This window comes from Trachypithecus francoisi, unplaced genomic scaffold (assembly GCF_009764315.1).
Source record: "Trachypithecus francoisi isolate TF-2019V2 unplaced genomic scaffold, Tfra_2.0 Lachesis_group0, whole genome shotgun sequence".
NCBI lineage: Eukaryota > Metazoa > Chordata > Mammalia > Primates > Cercopithecidae > Trachypithecus > Trachypithecus francoisi.
In genome coordinates this window covers 26653590-26668001 of record NW_022681453.1, presented here as the reverse complement: position 1 = coordinate 26668001, position 14412 = coordinate 26653590, and the positions used below count along the sequence as shown (strand labels likewise).

General features: G+C 46.0%; 1 pseudogene; it reads right to left on the bottom strand.

The window, feature by feature from the left end:
* Nucleotides 1-11032: 11032 nt before the first annotated feature.
* On the bottom strand, nucleotides 11033-11190 carry LOC117084768 (annotated as a pseudogene).
* Nucleotides 11191-14412: the final 3222 nt, after the last annotated feature.

The following is a 14412-nucleotide window of genomic DNA, read 5'->3' as shown; positions in this document are numbered from 1 at the left end:
CAGAAGTGTGAATACTTTTGGAAGGCTGCGCATCTCATGAGTCACATGGGAGCAGCCCCGACCGTGGTTTGTGCACCTTCTGCCCTGGCAGCTGCCAGTCAAGCGAAGAGTGCGCCCTCTAGGGGTGAGCCTGGGCAGCAAAATCGTCACCTTCCCCTGGGAAAGAGAATGCAGGGATTCACCTTCAGGAATTCCCTTTCCTAAAAAGCTACACCTCTAAAGCTATCAAAAATGAAATTCTATCAGTAAGGTACCAGAAGTAACCAAATGGACCCGCGTGTGTGCCTGCGTGTGTATGCATGCGTGCACGCGCATATAAACTGAGTATCAGTATGAGCAGGAAACCGGTATCCGTGCTGGCTTCCTGGGAGGGGAACCACATAAAGAAGATGGGGACAAGGGGGAAACTCTCTTTCCCCTCCCCTCAACTTTTATTATGAAAAACTTTCGGCCGGGCGCGGTGGCTCAAGCCTGTAATCCCAGCACTTTGGGAGGCCGAGACGGGCGGATCACGAGGTCAGGAGATCGAGACCATCCTGACTAACACAGTGAAACCCCGTCTCTACTAAAAAATACAAAAAAAAAAACTAGCCGGGCGAGGTGGCGGGCGCCTGTAGTCCCAGCTACTCGGGAGGCTGAGGCAGGAGAATGGCGTGAACCCGGGAGGCGGAGCTTGCAGTGAGCTGAGATCCGGCCACTGCACTCCAGCCTGGGCGACAGAGCGAGACTCCGTCTCAAAAAAAAAAAAAAAAAGAAAAAAAAGAAAAACTTTCAAATAGAAAAGTTGAGAGAATAGTGCAATAAATTCCCGCATACTCAGCACCTAGATTTCACGTGGTTAGCATGTTTGTTAGCATGTTTGTATTTGCTCTTTTTTTTTTTTTTTTTGAGACGGAGTCTCGCTCTGCCGCCCAGGCTGGAGTGCAGTGGCCGGGTCTCAGCTCACTGCAAGCTCCGCCTCCTGGGTTTACGCCATTCTCCTGCCTCAGCCTCCCAAGCAGCTGGGACTACAGGCGCCCGCCGCCTCGCCCGGCTAGTTTTTGTATTTTTAGTAGAGACGGGGTTTCACCGTGTTCGCCAGGATGGTCTCGATCTCCTGACCTCGTGATCCGCCCGTCTCAGCCTCCCAAAGTGCTGGGATTACAGGCTTGAGCCACCGCGCCCGGCCTCATGTTTTAAAATTAATTAATCAATTAACATTTATACAGCACTTACTCTGTGGCAGACACCGAGTGAGCAGCTTTACAAACATTAACTCACTGAGCCCTCATCACAGCCCTATGAGATGAGCACTACTATTATTACCATAATAGTCACAAGCAATGAGCTCAAAGTCACACAGCTAATAAGTAGAAGTGGGATGCCTGTTCTGCCAGTGGAAATGTAATGGAGGTAACTCAAAGTGGGAACATGTGCACATGAAGTATATTGGCAAGGGCGTGGAGAAATAGGCACTCTCAGGTATTGCTTATGGGAGGGCAAATTTGCAAGGCAATGTGACAATATTAAACACAATTTAAAATGCATATGCAGTAGTCACTTTGACCTTGATATTCATCCTCTAGAAATTATTCACAGATATTTATATGCATATGAAAACATATGGACAAGTCATCTTATTGTACCATGTTTGTATTAGTAAAGACTAGAAGCAACCAGAATGATGATTAATAGGACATCAGGGCCAGGCGTGGTGGCTCACGCCTGTAATCCCAGCACTTTGGGAGGCCAAGGCGGGCAGATCACACGAGGTCAGGAGTTCAAGACCAGCCTGGCCAACATGGCAAAGCCCTGTCTCTACTAAAAAATACAAAACTTAGGCCAGGCGTGGTGGTTCACACCTGTAATCCCAGCACTTTGGGAGGCCAAGGCAGGTGGATCACAGTCAGGAGATCTAGACCATCCTGGCTAACACAGTGAAACCCCGTCTTTACTAAAAAAAAAAAAAATTAGCTGGATATGGTGGTGGGTGCCTGTAATCCCAGCTACTGGGGAGGCTGAGGCAGAGAGAATTGCTTGAATCTGGGAAGTGGAAGTTGCAGTGAGCTGAGATCATGCCACTGCACTCCAGCCTGGACAACACAGCAAGACTCTGTCTCAGAAAAAAAAAGCAGGACACAGTTAAATGAGTTATAATGTAGCAGGACAAGCCACAGACAAAACTCCTCAGACACTGAGTTAAAGAAGGAAGGGGTTTATTCGGCTGGGGGCATTGGCAAGACTTCTGTCTCAAGAGCCGAGCTCCCCGAGTGAGCAGTTTCTGTCCCTTTTAAGGGCTCACAACTCTAAGCGGGTGCACGTGAGAGGGTTGTGATCGATTGAGCAAGCGGGGGTACGTGACTGGGGACTGCCTGCCCTGGTAATTAGATCGGAAGAAAACAGGATAGGGGCCGGGCGCGGTGGCTCAAGCCTGTAATCCCAGCACTTTGGGAGGCCGAGACGGGCGGATCATGAGGTCAGGAGATCAAGACCATCCTGGCTAACACGGTGAAACCCCGTCTCTACTAAAAAATACAAAAAACTAGCCGGGCGAGGTGGCGGGCGCCTGTAGTCCCAGCTACTCAGGAGGCTGAGGCAGGAGAATGGCGTAAACCCGGGAGGCGGAGCTTGCAGTGAGCTGAGATCTGGCCACTGCACTCCAGCCTGGGCCACAGAGCAAGACTCCGTCTCAAAAAAAAAAAAAAAAAGAAAGAAAACAGGATAGGGATTTTCACAGCGCTTTTCTATACAATATCTGTAATCTATAGATAACATAACCGATTAAGTCAGAGGCTGATCTTTAACTACCAGGCCTAGGGTGTGGCACAGGGCTGTCTGCTTGTGGATTTCATCTCTGCCTTTTAGTTTTTACTTTTTCTCTTTGGAGGCAGAAACTGAGCATAAGACAATATGAGGGATGGTCTCCTCCCTTAATAATACAGCCACACTCTGGAATGCTATAAAGCTGTGAAGATGAATGAGTGAAATCTACTGGCACTCAAGTAAAGTCCTCCAAGATGTATTTGTAATGAAAATACAAAGCACAGAGCATATGTGTGTTTTCAAGGCTAATATCCAAGCCAAAGTCTAGGGTCTGACTCCAGGAAAGGTAAACACATCCTCTATTACTGTATGAATGTGGTGATAGCAGCCCAGTTGAATTTGTTTCCATTTCAACGTATAAATTTAGCTGTGTGGGGAGGGGGCAAAATTCAGGCCACAGTGGGGCTTTAGTCTCCCTGTCCTGGTGCACACTTTCCCCACGGAACTGAATCTGGAACCAATAGAGAACACAGAAAAAGGCAACGGGGATTACCCACTCCCTAGCGCACGCGCTCTTGGACCACAGCTCCTCTGGTTAACGACAAATAACCCCCCTCAATGTTATGTGCCTGCCTACTCGCTGCAGCCACCAACTCCAAGGTATTGCCTCCTGGCAGGGGCAGAGGAGAATAGAAAAAAGAAAGCAAAAACCAAAATGAGATTCTCTCCGCCGCTCCCTAGCAAATACGGGGGTGCACACACATACACACACGCACACACACATCCCAGATGAGAAAGAGAAGGCTTCTCCTGGAACACTTCCCGTCTGGACCTACTGCACGGCTTCTGAGTTTCCAGCAGCTGTCTTTAAGTCCAGGCTGGGCAATACCGAAGGGGGAAAAAATATGTAAACTTTCCACTATTTTGACGGAACTTTTTTTTTTTTTTTTGGAGACGGAGTTTCGCTATGGAGTGCAGTGACACAGTCTCAGCTCACTGCAGCCTCTGCCTCCTCGGTTCAAGCAATTCTCCTGGCTCAGCCTCCCGAGTAGCTGAGATTGCTGTACGTACGCCACCGCGCCCAGTAACCCAGCTAATTTTTGTATTTTTAATAGAGACAGGGTTTCACCATGTTGGCCAGGCTGGTCTTGAACTCCTCATCTCAAGTGATCCACCTGCCTCGGCCTCCCAAAGTGCTGGGATTACAGGTGTGAGCCACCGTGCCCAGATGGGGCTTTTGAAGGGGTGGCCTGCCCCTCCACACCTGTGGGCGTTTCTCATTAGGTGGAACAAGAGACTTGAGAAAAGAGATGAGACACAGAAACGAAGTATAGAGAAAGAAAAAGTGGGCTCAGGGGACCAGAGCTCAGCATACAGAGGACCCGCGCCGGCACCGGTCTCTGAGTTCCCTCAGTATTTATTGATCATTATCTTTACCATCTTAGAAAAAGGGAAGTGAGGCCGGGCGCGGTGGCTCAAGCCTGTAATCCCAGCACTTTGGGAGGCCGAGACGGGCGGATCACGAGGTCAGGAGATCGAGACCATCCTGGCTAATACGGTGAAACCCCGTCTCTACTAAAAAAATACAAAAAACTAGCCGGGCGCGTTGGCGGGCGCCTGTAGTCCCAGCTACTCGGGAGGCTGAGGCAGAGAATGGCGTGAACCGGGAGGCGGAGCTTGCAGTGAGCTGAGATCCGGTCACTGCACTCCAGCCCGGCGACAGAGCGAGACTCCATCTCAAAAAAAAAAAAAAAAAGAAAAAGGGAAGTGAAGGCCGGGCGCAGTGGCTCAAGCCTGTAATCCCAGCACTTTGGGAGGCCGAGACAGGCGGATCACGAGGTCAGGAGATCAAGACCATCCTGGCTAACACGGTGAAACCCCGTCTCTACTAAAAGCTACAAAAAAAACTAGCCGGGCGAGGTGGCGGGCACCTGTAGTTCCAGCTACCCGGGAGGCTGAGGCAGGAGAATGGCATGAACCCGGGAGGCGGAGCTTGCAGTGAGCTGAGATCTGGCCGCAGCACTCCAGCCTGGGTGACAGAGCAAGACTCTGCCTCAAAAAAAAAAGAAAAGAAAAAGGGAAGTGGCAGGATAATAGGATCATCGTAGGGAGAAGGTCAGCAGTAAGACATATGAATAAAGATCTCTGTGACATGAGTAAGTTTAAGGAAAAGTGCTGTGCCTTGATATGCATATGCAAACCTCTCCATAAACCTTTTTAGTGCATAAAGAGCAGCATTGCCGCTAGCACGTCCCACCTTCAGCCCTAAGGTGGTTTTCTCCTTTCTCAGTAAACAGAACATACAATCGGGTTTTACACTGAGATGTTCCATTGCCCAGGGACGGGCAGGAGACAGATGCTTTTCCCTATCTCAACTGCCAAGAGGACTTCTTTCCTCTTATACTAATCCTCCTCAGCACAGACCCTTCACGGGTGTCAGGCTGGGGGACGATCAGGTCTTTCCCTTCCCACGAGGCCATATTTCAGACTATCACGTGGGGAGAAACCTTGGACAATACCTAGCTTTCCTAGGCAGAGGTCCCTGCGACCTTTGGCAGTGTACGTGTCCCTGGGTGCTTGAGATTAAGAGAATGGTGATGACTTTTCACAAGCATACTGCCTTCAGGCACTTGTTTAACAAAGCACACCCTGCACAGCCCAAAATCCATTAAACCTTGAGTCACCACAGCACATGTCTCTTGCAAGGACAAGATTGGGGGTAGGGTACATATTAACAGCATCTCAAATACAGAACAAAATGGAGTCTCTTATGTGTACTCCTTTCTGTATAGACACAGTAACAGTCTGATCTTTCTTTTCCCCACAGCTTTGAATTCTCATCTCTTTCCCCATCCACTAACTACAATTTGCTTTTCAGAGTCCTTGGCCGCTCTATGCCTTCTGAAAGGATCTGTAGTTGCAGCCAATGTGATCAGAAAGTACTGGGAAGATCACAGAGATGGGGGAGATCAAGAGAGACATCCCAAATAGTTGTGTATGAACTCATGGGGTTCACCCAGTGCTTGCATGTATGGATCTCACCCCAAACAGAATACCACAGGTTTTGTGAACTCTGTTGCAGGCAGGTCTCCACCCAGGTCACTGAATGACCTCAATTTAGTAGAAGCCAATTATAGTTTGGCCACACCTGGGGGCGCACAGGTGGGACTGATCTGAATACCCCTGCAAATACTTTCAAAATTTTACTTGGAACCACCAGCTTACACAAAGCTGCTTGAAATTTCTGACCTGAACTTCAGCTTCAAGGTTACCTGCTAAAAGAAAAAATACCAACATTATTTAGCCAGACTGACAATGAAATAGAGACGAAAGACAGAAACTACTAAATTCAGGAATGAAAGAAGGAATATCACTACAGACTCCCTCCTTGACACTTTAAAAGGCTCATAAGTGAATATTATGACAAACCAAGGCATAAAAACTTGGTAACTTAGATGAAGTGGACCAATTCCTTGACAGATACAAATGACCCCAATTTTCCCAAGAACAAATAGATATCCTGAATAGTTCTATATTTGGTGAAGAACTTGAATTTGTAGCTAAAAGCCCCTGAAAAAGACATCTCCAGGTAGTTTCACTCACAAATTCTATCAAACATTTAAAGAAGAAATAACATCAATTTTGGGCTGGGCGCGGTGGCTCAAGCCTGTAATCCCAGCACTTTGGGAGGCCGAGACGGGCGGATCATGAGGTCAGGAGATCGAGACCATCCTGGCTAACATGGTGAAACCCCGTCTCTACTAAAAATACAAAAAACTAGCCAGGCGAGGTGGCGGGCGCCTGTAGTCCCAGCTACTCTGGAGGCTGAGGCAGGAGAATGGCATAAAACCCGGGGGGCGGAGCTTCCAGTGAGCTGAGATCCAGCCACTGCACTCCAGCCCGGGCGAAAGAGCAAGACTCCGTCTCAAAAAAAAAAAAAAAAAAAAAAAAAAAGAAATAACATCAATTCTACACAATCTCATTCAGAAAACAGAAGAAGAGAGAACACTTCCCAGTTCATTTTGTGAGGCCAACATTACCTTGATATCAAAATCAGACAAGACAAGAAAATTACAGCCGGGCATGGTGGCTCACGCCTGTAATCCCAGCACTTTGGGAGGCGGAGGTGGCTGGATCATGAGGTCAGGAGATCGAGACCATCCTGGCTAACACAGTGAAACCCTATCTCTACTAAAAATACAAAAAAATTAGCCGGGCATAGCGGCGGGTGCCTGTAGTCCCAGCCACTCGGGAGGCTGAGGCAGGAGAATGGCGTGAACCTAGGAGGAGGAGCTTGCAGCGAGCCAAGATCGCGCCACTGCACTCCAGCCTGGGGGCAGAGCGAGACTCCGTCTCAAAAAAAAAAAAAAAAAATTACAAACCAAAGATCTTTCTTGAACATAGACATGAATCTCAACAAAATATTAACAAATTAAAGCCACCAATATACATGCATGTGTGCATATCTTACCATGATCAAGCCAGGTTTATACCAAGAATTCAAGGATGGTTCAATGTTTGAAAATCAATTAATGTAAAATTCACCATGTTAACAATCTAAAGAAGAGGCCGGGTGCAGTGACTCATGCTTGTAATCCCAGCACTTTGGGAGGCTGAGGCGGGTGGATCACAAGGTCAGGAGTTTAAGACCAGCCTGGAAAACATGGTGAAACCCCGTCTCTACTAAAAATACCAAAATTAGCCAGGCGTGGTGGCAAGTGCCTGTTGTCCCAGATACTTGGGAGGCTGAGGCAGAAGAATTGCTTGAACCCAGGAGGCAGAGGTTGCAGTAAGCTGAGATCATGCCACTGCACTCCAGCCTGGGCCACAAAGCAAGACTGTCTGAAAAAAAAAAAATCTAAAGAAAAAAATCAATCAAATAAACTGATGTAGACAAAGCATCTCTTTTTTTTTTTTTTTTTTTTTTTTTTTTTTTTTTGAGACGGAGTCTTGCTCTGCCACCCAGGCTGGAGTGCAGTGGCCGGATCTCAGCTCACTGCAAGCTCCGCCTCCCGGGTTTGCGCCATTCTCCTGCCTCAGCCTCCTGAGTAGCTGGGACTACAGGCGCCCGCCTCGTCGCCCGGCTAGTTTTTTGTATTTTTAAGTAGAGACAGGGTTTCACCGTATTAGCCAGGATGGTCTCGATCTCCTGACCTCGTGATCCGCCCGTCTCGGCCTCCCAAAGTGCTGGGATTACAGGCTTGAGCCACCGCGCCCGGCCGACAAAGCATCTCACAAAATTCGATGGTCATTCTGGTAAAAGGACTCAGCAAACTGGGAACAGAAGAGAGCTTCCTTAGCCTGAATAAGGGCATCTACAAGAAAAACAAAAACAAACATCATTCTTAATGTTGAAAGATTGAACACTTTCCCTCTGAGATCAGGAACAAGACAAGGTTATTCATTCTCACCACTCCTATTCAATTGTACTAGAAGACCAGCAATAAGACAAGAAAAACAAACAAAAGACATGCACTTTAGAAGGAAAGAAATTGTGTTTTTCACAGACAACATAATCGTCTATGCAGACGATTCCATTGAATGTATAGAAAAGCTCCTAAAAATAATAAATGAGTTCAGGAAGACTGCAGGACATAATGTCAACATGTGAAAATCAATTGTATTTCAAAACACTAGCAGTAACTGATTGGATTCTGATCTGAATTCAAATGAAATTTTTTTGAAACAGCATTGACAAATCCTAAAAAACAAAATACTTAGGCATAAATCTAATAAAACATCCAGGATAGATATACTGAAAGCTATGAAACACTGATGAAGGAAATCAAGCAAATGGAGAAACAGGCTGCACTTATGGATGGTAACATTCAGTATAGTTAGGATGACAATTTCCCCAAAATGTTCTATAGATTTAACACTATTCTAATAGATATTCTATCAAGAGTTTTTTTGTAGATGCAGATAAGCTGATTCTAAAACAATTTTGAAAAATAAGAGCAGGCCAGGTGTGGTGGCTGACAACTGTAATCCCCAAGGCCAAGGCGGGCGGATCACTTGAGGCCAAGAGCTCGAGACCAGCCTGGCCAGCATGGTGAAACCCCATCTGTACTAAAAATACAAAAATTATCTGGGCCTGGTGGCACACCCCTGTAATCCCAGCTACTTGGGTGGCTGAGGTGCTTGAACCTGGGAGGCAGAGGTTGTAGTGAGCTGAGATCATGCCACTGCACTCCAGCCTGGGCAACAGAGTGAGACTCTATCTCAAAAAAAAAAAAAAAGCAAGGTTGGAAGACTCACACTACCTAATTATCAAAAGTACTATGTAACTACAGTAATCAAGACTGAATAATATTGAAGAAGAGATAAGCACACAGATCAATGGATCAGAATACAAAGTCCAAAAATAGATCCACTCAAAATGGCCAACTGATTTTTGACAAGGGTCCAAAGGCAATTCAATGAAGAAAAGATAGTCTTTTCACCAAATGATGTTGAAACAACTGGACAACCAGATGCCAAAAGAACTCGGTTCTAAACCTGACACTTTAAACAAAAATTAACTCAAAGGGACCATAGATCTAAATGTAAAACTATAAAACTTCAGAAAAAAACATAAAAGAAAACTTTGCAACCTGACAGTAAGCAAGGAGTTTGTAGATAATGACACCGATACATGATCCATTAAAAAAAAAAGTAATAAATTGAGTTTCATCAAAATTTAAACTTTTTTCTTTGCAAAAGGCACTGTTAAGAGAATGAAAAGACATCTCCCACTGGGAGAAAATATTTGCAAATCACATATTCAACATAGAACTTATATCCAGAAAGAAAGATAGATATCAATTGTAAGAAGCTGTAAGAAAACAAATGACTAATCCCAGCACTTTGGGAGGGCAAGGCAGGCAGATCACGATGTCAGGAGATCGAGACCATCCTGGCTAACATGGTGAAACGCCGTCTTTACTAAAAATACAAAAGATTAGCTGGGCGTGGTGGCAGGCACCTGTAGTCCCAGCTACTCAGGAGGCTGAGGCAGGAGAATGGTGTGAACCTGGGAGGCAGAGCTTGCAGTGAGCCGAGATTACGCCACTGCACTCCAGCCTGGGTGACAGAGTGAGACTCTGTCTCAAATAATAATAATAATAATAATAAAATTTTTTTTTTTTTTTTTTTTTTTGAGACGGAGTCTCGCTCTGTCGCCCAGGCTGGAGTGCAGTGGCCGGATCTCAGCTCACTGCAAGCTCCGCCTCCGGGTTCACGCCATTCTCCCGCCTCAGCCTCCGAGTAGCTGGGACTACAGGCGCCCGCCACCACGCCCGGCTAGTTTTTTGTATTTTTAGTAGAGACGGGGTTTCACCGTATTAGCCAGGAGGGTCTCGATCTCCTGACCTCGTGATCCGCCCGCCTCGGCCTCCCAAAGTGCTGGGATTACAGGCTTGAGCCACCGCGCCCGGCCAATAATAAAATTTTAAAAAAAGAAAACAAATGACTAATTTAAAAATATGCAAAAGACTTGAACAGACATTTCTCCAAAGATGATACACAAATGGCCAATAAGGACAGTAAGAGATGCCCAATATCATTAGCCATTAGTGAAGTACAACTCAAAACCACCATGAGATATCACTACACACCTACTAGAGAGGCAAAAATCAAAAACAAACAAATGATAATACCAAATACTGATGATAATACCAAATACCAAATATTTTTTCTTCGCAAAAGGCACTGTTAAGAGAATGAAAAGACATCTCACACTGGGATTAAATATTTGCAAATCACATATTCAACATAGAACTTGTATCCAGAATAGATAGATAGATATCAATTTTAAGAAGCTATAAGAAAACAAATGACTGATTTAAAAATGGGCAAAAGATTTGAACAGACATTCCAGTTGTGGAGCAACTGGAACTCTTATACATTGTTGGGGAGAATACAAAATAGTGTAGCTGCTCCAGAAGACAGTTTGACAATTCCTTAAAAGTTAGGCTGGGTGCAATGGCTCATGTATGTAATCTCAGCACTTTGGGAAGCTGAGGTGGGCAGATTGCTTGAGTTCAGGAGTTTGAGACCAGCCAGGGCAACATGGCGAAACCCCACCTCCACAAAATAAACAAAAATTAGCCAGACATGGTGGCATGTGCCTGGTTCCAGCTACTTGGAAGGCTGAGATTGGAGGATTGCTTAAGCCGAAAAGACAGAGGCTGCAGTAAGTTAAGACGGCACCACTGCATTCCAGCCTGGCAATAGGACAAGATGGCAGCTTTTACCACTTCTGTTCAACATAGTATTGGAAGTCCTAGCCAAAGCAATTGGGTAAGAAAAAGAAATAAAAGGCATCTAAACTGGAAATGAAGGAGTAAATTGCCTTTTTTCCTCACATGACAAGATCTTATATGTAGAAAACCCTGAAGATTATACACACACACACACACACACCTATTAGAACTGCATTTGATCTTAGCCAAAAGGCCAAGAAGTGATTCTGTTAGAATGAATGAACAAATTTAGCAAAGGTGCAGGATACAAAATCAACACACAAAAACCAGTTGTATTTCTATACATTGATAATAGACAATCAAAAATGAACATTAAGAAAACAATTCCGGCCGGGCGCGGTGGCTCAAGCCTGTAATCCCAGCACTTTGGGAGGCCGAGACGGGCGGATCACGAGGTCAGGAGATCGAGACCATCCTGGCTAACACGGTGAAACACCGTCTCTACTAAAAATACAAAAAACTAGCCGGGCGAGGTGGCGGGCGCCTGTAGTCCCAGCTACTCCGGAGGCTGAGGCAGGAGAATGGCGTAAACCTGGGAGGCGGCGCTTGCAGTGAGCTGAGATCCGGCCACTGCACTCCAGCCCGGGCGACAGAGCAAGACTCCGTCTCAAAAAAAAAAAAAAGAAAGAAAACAATTCAATTTACAATAACATCAAAAAGGATAAGGCCAGGCACAGTAGCTCACACCTACTATCTGAGCACTTTGGGAGGCCAAGGTGGGAGGATTGTTTGAGGAGTTAGAGGCTGTAGTGAACTGTGATTGTACCACTGCACTCCAGCCTGAGCAACAGAGTGAGATCCTGTCTCCAAAAAAGAAAAAAACAAAGTCAAGGTAACAGGAAAAGCAGCTTCTGCTGATCAAGATGCAGCAGATAAGCTCCCAGATGCCATTAAGAAAATCACTGAGGCCAGGTGTGGTGGCTTATGCCTGTAATCCCAGCACTTTCGGAAGCAGAGGTGGACAGATCACCTGAAGTCAGGAGTTCAAGACCAGCCTGGCCAACATAGTGAAACCCCATTTCTACTAAAAACACAAGAAATTAGCTGAACGTGGTGGCAAATGCCTGTTATTCCAGATACTTAGAAGACTGAGGCACGAGAATTGTTTGAACCTGGGAGGCGGAAGTTGCAGTGAGCCAAGATGGCACCACTGCATTCCAGCCTTAGTAACAGCGAGACTCTGTCTCAAAAAAAAAACTGATGAGAAAGGATATCTGCCTGAGCAGGTTTTTATGCAGATGAAAGTGCCCTGTTCTGGAAAATAAAATGCCAAAAAGAACATTTATTAGTAAGGGGAGAAGGGAGCACCAGGAATTAAGGTAGGAAGGGATGGGCTAACTCTACTGCTTTGTGAAAATGCAGTCAGGTTTGTGATCATGACTGCCTTTATCCGTAAAGCTGCTAACCTCTGAGCCTTGAACAGAAAAGATAAACACCAGCTGCTGGTCTTTTGTTTGTACAACAATAAGGCCTAGACAACGAGAACCCTTTCTCTGGATGCATCTCATCCATGCTTTGTCCCTGAACTCAGGAAGTAACTTGATAGTAAGGAACTGCCTTTTAAAGTTCTGTTAATATTGGACAATGCCCCTGGCCACCAAGAACACCATGAGGTCAACACTTGAAGTTGTCTACTTGTCCCCAAGCATAAGGTCTATAATTCAGCCTCTAGATCAGGGGATCATAAGGACCTGCAAGGCTCATTACACACAGTAGTCTATGGAAAGGATTGTCAGTGCTATGGAAGAAAACCCAGACAGAGAGACTATCATGAAAGTCAGGAAGGGGCCGGGCGCGGTGGCTCAAGCCTGTAATCCCAGCACTTGGGAGGCCGAGACGGGCGGATCACGAGGTCAGGAGATCCAGACCATCCTGGCTAACCCGGTGAAACCCCGTCTCTACTAAAAAATACAAAAAAAAAACTAGCCGGGCGAGGTGGCGGGCCCCTGTAGTCCCAGCTACTCGGGAGGCTGAGGCAGGAGAATGGCGTGAACCCAGGAGGCGGAGCTTGCAGTGAGCTGAGATCCGGCCACTGCACTCCAGCCTGAGCGACAGAGCGAGACTCCGTCTCAAAAAAAAAAAAAAAAAAGAAAGTCAGGAAGGATCGCACCATTGAACATGCCATTATTTTTATGGAAAAAACTGTGAACGCCTAAATAAATAAATAAATATTAAAAGCTGTGAAAGCCATCAAGCCCAAAACAAAAAAGGTGGGGAGGGTGTGGGTGGAGGGTTTCAAGATATGGATCTTAGGGAAATTAAAGAGCTAATAGATGCCACACCAGAGGAATTAATAGAAGACAGCTTGATGGAGATGAGTGCTTCTGAACCAGTGCCAGATCATGAGGAAGAAGACATAAAAGAATCATTACTAGAAGAGAAATTAACATTAGACAGTCTGACAGAAAGTTTCTCATTATTCATGACTGCTTTTTACTTCTTTTACATGGACCCTCCCATGATATGGGCACAAAAACTACAGCAAATGGTAGAAGAGGGATTGGTATCATATAGAAATATTTTTAGAGAAATGAACAAAAAAGTCAGAAATAAATTACATTGCATTTCTGTAGTTTCACTGAGTGTGTCCACTTCTCCTGCCTCCCCTTCCACCTCCTCTGCCTCTGCCATTCCTGAGACAGCAAAAACAATCTTCCTCTTCCTCCTCCTCCTCCTCTGCCTACTCAACAGGAAGTGAAGAGGATGAAGACCTTTGTGATGACACACTTCCACTTAATGAACAGTGAATGTATTTTCTCTTCCTTATGATTTTTAAATAGCATTTTCTTTACTCTAATTTACTTTATCAAGAATATAGCTCAGGCACAGTGGCTCACACCTGTACTCCCAACACTTTGGGAGGCCGAGGTGGGTGGATCACCTGAGGATGGGAGTTCAAGACCAGCCTGGCCAACATGGTGAAATCCTGTCTCTAGTAAAAATACAAAAATTAGCCAGGCGTTGGCCGGGCGTGGTGGCTCAAGCCTGTAATCCTAGCACTTTGGGAGGCCGAGACGGGCGGATCACGAGGTCAGGAGATCGAGACCATCCTGACTAACACGGTGAAACCCCGTCTCTACTAAAAACTACAAAAAACTAGCCGAGCGAGGTGGCGGCGCCTGTAGTCCCAGCTACTCGGGAGGCTGAGGCAGGAGAATGGCGTGAACCCGGGAGGCGGAGCTTGCAGTGAGCTGAGATCCGGCCACAGCACTCCAGCCTGGGTGACAGCGCGAGACTCCGTCTCAAAAAAAAAAAAAAAAAAAAAAAAAATTAGCCAGGCGTGATGGTGCATGCCTGTAATCCCAGCTACTTGGGAGGCTGAGGCGGGAGAATCGCTTGAACCTGGGTGGCGGAGGTTGCAGTGAGCCCAGATTGTGCCACTGCACTCCACCCTGGGTGACACAGCAAGACTCTGATTAAAAAAAAA